Source organism: Echinops telfairi, unplaced genomic scaffold, assembly GCF_000313985.2.
Source record: "Echinops telfairi isolate 266 unplaced genomic scaffold, ASM31398v2 ScPeMD7_7411;HRSCAF=8449, whole genome shotgun sequence".
NCBI classification, from domain to species: domain Eukaryota; kingdom Metazoa; phylum Chordata; class Mammalia; order Afrosoricida; family Tenrecidae; genus Echinops; species Echinops telfairi.
This window is the reverse complement of record NW_022111311.1, coordinates 67,573-74,162: the sequence shown is the minus strand read 5'-3', so window position 1 is coordinate 74,162 and position 6,590 is coordinate 67,573. Positions and strand designations below refer to the sequence as shown.

At 38.5% G+C, this 6,590-nt stretch overlaps 1 non-coding gene across 1 annotated transcript; it reads right to left on the bottom strand.

Annotated features, from left to right (window-relative positions):
* Window positions 1-4,565: 4,565 nt before the first annotated feature.
* On the bottom strand, window positions 4,566-4,686 carry LOC115871922. The gene has a single exon (XR_004047559.1). It is a non-coding gene; the product is annotated as a small nucleolar RNA SNORA61 (small nucleolar RNA).
* Window positions 4,687-6,590: the final 1,904 nt, after the last annotated feature.

Below are 6,590 nucleotides of genomic sequence, written 5' to 3'. Positions count from 1 at the left end.
CCATTTGTGGGCAACTGGACATCCCCTTACATAAGGGGCTCAGGGAGGAGATGAGCCAGTCAGGGTGCAGTGCAGCAATCATGAAACATACAACTTTCCCCTAGTTTTTAAACGCTTCCTCCTGCTAACTATCATGATCCCAATTCTACCGTACAAATCCATCTGGATCGGAGGATGTACACTGGTACAGATAGGGACTGGAAACACAGGGAATCCAGGACAGATGACCCCTTCAGGACCAGTGGTGAGAGTGGTGATACCGGAAGGGTGGAGTAAGGATGGGGTAGAAAGGGGGAACCGATTACAAGGATCTACATATAACCTTCTCTCTGGAGGTTGCTCAACAGAAAAGTGGGTGAAGGGAGATGTTGGGCAGGGTAAGATATGACAAAATAATAATGACCTGTAAATTATCAAGGGTTCAAGAGGGAGGGGGAATGGTGACGGAGGGGTAAAATGAGGAGCTGATGACAGGGGCTCAAGTGGAAAGCAGAGGTTTTGAGAATAATGATGAAAACAAATGTGCAAATGTGCTTGACACAATAGATGGATGGATGGATTGTGATAAGCGTTGTACGAGCCCCCAATAAAATGGTTTTTAAAAAAGAAATATTTTATTTCAATTAGTTGATTATTTTCATAGTTTCTCAAGCATCTATAAAGAATGGATTCATTTGATTTATGGTGTGGAGAAGAATATTGAAATTACCATGGACTTACAAAAGAACAAACAAATCTGGCTTGAAAGAAGTACAACCAGAATGCTTCTTAGAAGTAGACTGATGAGACTTAATCTTGAGTACTTTGGACATGTTATTAGAAGAGAATAGTCCCTGGAAAAGGACATAATGCTTGGAAACATAGTAGGATATTGAGAAAGAGGAAGACCTTCGATAAGATGCATTGACACGGTGGCTGCATCGATGGACTCAAACATAAGAACCATTGTGAGGCTGGCCCAGGAATGGGCAGGGTTCATTCAATTGTACCTGCAGTGGAACGGACTCCATGGCACATAAAAACAAAAAAGCATATTACAAAAACACGAGAAGAGTCATCTAAATGGATAATAATTAAAGAATTATAAAATTACCTCTCTCGTTTTATTACCACAACATTTTATACAGTGCATTAACTAACTCAGTAATTCAGCAGAAATAGATATAAATAAAATCATTATTGTACTCAGCAGATAAAGCAAGAAGCATGATCTACTAAAATACAGAGATCAAACACTGTTTCAACATATAAACTTTAATACAATGCATATATTAAATTTCAAAACTTTCTAGTACATGAAATAATTTCCTTCTGTGTATATGTATTTTTCCAGGCAACAGCTTTCTTTTTTACTAAGTTTCAAAGCCTTATGAAGTTATGATGACATAAAATTCTTCCTTTCTCCCTCTGCAAACAATAAACAACTGTGAGAACTGAATAAGCAGTATGACTCCATTTTATCTTCTTCTGTTCTAAAGCAACAAAGATATAGCAGAGGTGTTTGATCCTTCCTATATCTGAAATTATTTTCAATAAAATGTTTATCTTTGAATTGGGCCTAAATGATACATCAATTAGTAAAATGTATGGGTGTGTTTGTTGGGGAGGGGAAAATTTTTATAAGTGTGTGTGTAAGTGAGTGAGTGTGTTTGTGTGTCTTCTGATTCCCTCACCACCACAAATTGACTGAAAAAATGTTCCCTTTTGGTATTTCATCAGATTAATAAGAATGGCTTTCTATTATCAGCCACATTTTGAGCACCAAATATACAACCTTTCAACAAATAATTTGACAAATAAATATAATTAAAATGATGATAAGAAAATTCACAATATCCTCAGTTCCCTGCACTGTTTATTATCCTTGCTCATTCCTGCCTTATAGGGTCATAATCAATAATGTCAGAAAACATTTTTTTTTCAAATGAGTGTCGCAGTTGTTAATGTATTTATGAGTGGCCTAACAATATGAGTTAACTGAATAAAATTTTCAACAAGCATTTATTGAGCACTTACGGTATTCTTACCATGTTGAAAAGGTTGCTTCTTCCTTAAAATGTTTATAGTGTGAGTGCTGCTTTGTATGCTCTTCCCTTTGCTAAGAATTCCTTGTCTGTCTAGTTTAACTCTATTCATCCTTAAAATACAGTTCAGATAGTAAATATTTTAGATTTTGTGAGTCATGATGTCGACTCTACTCAACTCTGCCCTTGCCACATGTAAGCTGCTGTAGACAATATGTAAACAAATAAATGCAGCTCTGCTCCAGTAAAACTTATTTACACAAACAGTGACAAGTCAGTCATTACGAGAGGACTGTAGTTTTCTGACCTGTGTTTTAAAACACTGCATGTATCGAGAGCCAGACCCACAGTCGTTGAGTCCATTCCAAATTATAGCAACATTATATAGAGTCTCTAAGGCTATAAATCTTTCCTTGCACAGAGAGTCTCATCATTCTCCCATGGAGAGGTAGGGACTTTGAACCTTGCAGTTATCAGATCGATGCTTACCCTACTGCACCACCAAGTCTCTTGTAAATAGAGAGCAGTCATAGAATATAATGATTCAAATATGGACCTTGTGTCAACACCAATGAGTCCAAGAAAAGAGAAAAGGTTCCAAAGTTGATTGTGGAGATGATTGCACAACCCTTCTTGATATGATTGAATTATCGAATTGCATTATATGTTAATTATAGCTCAATAAATATTTTTAAAGAAAGAAAATATAACAAGGACTTCAGAGCCAAGTGGCCTGTTTTTTGTTTTTTTATTTTTTTATTGCTTGTTCTGCCATTGGGCAAATTATATCATTTATCTGTGCCTGCTACTTCATCTGTAAAATAAAGATTATGATACCAACTTTCTGGAGCTATTGTGAGCTGTGAATAAGTTAATGAGTTTAGAAAAGTGCCTCGTACATAGGAATAGTACATAATAAATTCCACATAAGCATGAGCTGTTATGATTATGTAGAACTTTAGATAAATAGATGGATGAATGGATAGATATATGACAGATAATAGATTTATAGATGATAGATAGATAGATAGATAGATAGATAGATAGATAGATAGACAGATCAATAGATATCCCAGGAGATTTAGCATAGGCATGGGATATAGGCTGTATGAATGAAACAAAAGCAACAGGAAGAATGAACTTTGATAAAATTGTTTAAGAGTCTTTAAATGATAACATCACATTTACTTTAAATAAGATGAAGGGTAGTCATATCGGAGAAAGAAGGATATGGAAGTGTTGCAATAAATGACCACATCTTCAGTATGGGGTGTTATAAAAAGGAGACAAATAAGGTGTAAAAAGATGAAAGGATGTCAACAATGACTGGAATAAAGGCCAGGAGAAAAAGCAAACAGTTGTAGCTTGGGGAGGAATGCAGGAAAGAGGAGAATCAAAAGTCGATCCTATCTCTTGAATTCTGGGTTTCAAAGACTGGCTGCCAGTTTTTCTGGTTGTGTGAAGATCCATCTTCTCTCACAGAATTACTGTTGGGGAAAACTTCTGGAAGAAGCACTGATGGCTAAGTAGTTGGCTGCTAATTAAAAGATCAGAGGTTTGCATTCAGACATGGCTCTGTGGGAGGAAGATGTAGCAATCTGCTGTTATAAAGATCATAGCCTTGTAAAACCTATGGGGAAATCCTATTCTGTCCTATAAGGTCACTAAGAGTTGGAATTGACTCAATGACAACGGGTTTAATTTAGTTGGTTTTTTTTATAGAAGCAGGTCAACAGTTCTTTTCACCATGGAGAGTTGGTGGGTTTGAACCATTAACTCTTTGGCTAACAGTCAGATGTTTTAACCATTGAACCACTATGGATGTGTCTTAATGGTTTCTATAACTAGGTATAGTAATATTTCATTAGCAAATAACCTCCAACTCTCAGTGGTTTAAATCAACAAAAGTCTACTTCTCACTCATGCTATATAATCATTGTAGACTTGCAGGAACCATATATATATATATATATATAATCTGTGGCATAGTTAGCTAAGCATTAGGAAGCTATCTACAAGGCTACTGGAGGAAACCTACTAGCTGCTATGCAGGAAAAGGATGAAGCTGTCTGCTTTATACAGATTTACAAAGCCCCCCAATCCCTATGGGTTAGAATCAGCTTGATGGCAATTTTTTGTGTGTGTTTTCTGTTTTCTTTTCTATATGGTCCTCACTCTGAATCCTCGACAGACTAAGGCATCACTACAAGGAGCATTGCCAATCATCTTGACAAAGAGAAATAGAAACTGCACGGTCTGGAAGATTTCATCTTGAAGAATTACTGCTCCAGCCAGCTTAGACTAATATACTAAGAGCTGAGAATATGGAGAGAATATTTTATTAACAGAAACTAATGACTCTCACACTCATAAATCTAATATACTCACTGTCATCATGTGGATTTTGACTCATAGTGACCCTATAAGACAGAATAGAACGACCTCTGTGAGTTTCCAAGGCTGTAAATCTATACAGAAGCAGAACCCATCATCTTTCTCCTGAGGAGCAGCTGGTAAATTCAAACTGCAGATCTTTTTCCCCTATGTTTGAAATGAACTTGTAAGTTATTAAAGACTCCAAGTCCACTTCAGTTTTACTTTTCCTTCTTTTACAGCCACTCAGACCCATAGTTAGATCTGAGGGACAAGGAATCCGAAGGGTCAAACTGCAGATCTTATGGATGGCAGTCCACTGTGCCACCAGGGCTCCTTCAATCTATTATGAAGTTGATTTATCTTGGGATTTTTTGTTTATTTGTTTTTTACAGAAGGTCCAGTATCAGGAGTGCAGTAAAAGGAATTTACTTAGTATGATTTGTTTCTTCATAGTCATTGTAACTCCCACAAAATGACTAGTTGGGAACATACAAATAAGGTGTGGAGAACCCTAAGGAGAAGTTGGTCAGTTTCACTATTCCTCTGGGGATAAGTAAGAAGAGAGAGAGTCCCTTGACTGGCAGAAAGAGGAGCTGGGATTCCTGCATGAAGAAGTGATGGCAGGACAAACCATCAAGAAGGCACTATGGTGGCAGCAGAGACCATGAGACAGTGGGCTTCCTGGTCCATGGAAGGAGAAGGCCCACTGAGTGCCTTCAGACAGAAGGCTGGCTTGCCACGTGGGATGCCCTTTGGCAGCAAGTATCAGAGCTAAAGGCGTTCTTATAACTCTTGCCTGAGGAGGTCAGAAAGCTAAGAACCACAGGACTGAAAGGCCAAGGACCAGAGGGAGAGATATGCCTTCCACCATAGCTGAGACAAATCAACTATATCCTTAATGTTTTCTGATCCTGACTTGCTGTAACTTGTTAACTTCCCTAACAAATCCTCATAATTGTTAAGTATGACCTGAGTTCTGTGTGACCATTGCAATGTATTGTCAAATCCAGCAGAGAAGTAGAATGTTGCGAGAGGGATGGTTGGTTGATGGATGGATAGTCGAAAGGAAGTTGGAGGGTGGAGGCTTGTCTGACCTCTGCCTCATAGAAATGTAGAGTTGGATTCTCCTCCTCTTTTGGGTAGCCAGAGGAGGTCTGATGTGGCCCCCATGCAATTTCCCCAGGGAGCCTACTAAAAAATTTTAGACACTACCAGGGAGAAAAGCCATCTTCCATCCAAGCAAGCATGGCAAATTTAGCAAGCACTGGAAGCACTGCCACTGTGGATGTCACCACACCTGGTCGTGCCAGCAGCACTGGCCACACACCTAGAATGAATCAATCATCAGTTAGTCAAACAATCTCAGAACCCCAAAGGAAAAAGGAAGAATGAGTAAGGGTAAGAAGTGGAGTTGAGGATCCATGTCTCTGTGTAACAATTTGAAGCCACAGGTTACCAAGATTAATGACATCCATATCCTTGAGGCTATAGCTCAACTCACTGCCATAGAAAATATGGCCTAGTAGGTTTCTGAGACTCTAACTGTTTACAGGAGTAGAAAGTCTCATCTTTTTCCCTCGGAGCCGCTAGTGGTTTGGAACTGCTGACCTTTTAGTGATAGCGTAACCACGATGCCACCAGACACATGAGGAATTGATGGATTTGTGAGTGCTGCCTCCTACTGAATTTAGGATTATTATTTGTTTAAAGGGTTGTGCTCGACCTGGAATTTGCCAAGAGACTATAGACCACATACAGAGCATGTACTCCCTACTCAAAAGTGAAGTGAAAAGAGACTTCCAGAGCCATCCACAATGAAGAAAGCTTATTGATTACATCCGAAAATTCTGGACAAAATATATAAAAGAAAATACCTGAAGACTCTGAAATGTAAACAAAATCAAGCACACCGGGGAAGGGAATCAAATCTTGAAGAAGGAACTCATATAGGCAGAGGGGACACATTTTTATTTTTTTCTTCCCTTCTTTTCTTCCAAGCTGTTGCCCCCCAAATGGATGCTAATTGCAACCTGTGGCAGAGACTTTACACGTGGCACAATCTAAAATGGAATAACATCTTTCAAGCCATGGGACCAAATAAGGGCGTTCCTACAATAACAAAAGAATATCAAAGAAAATTTAAATGATCCAGAAGCAAGCAGGAAAGGGGGTGCCCAAAAACCAAACCGG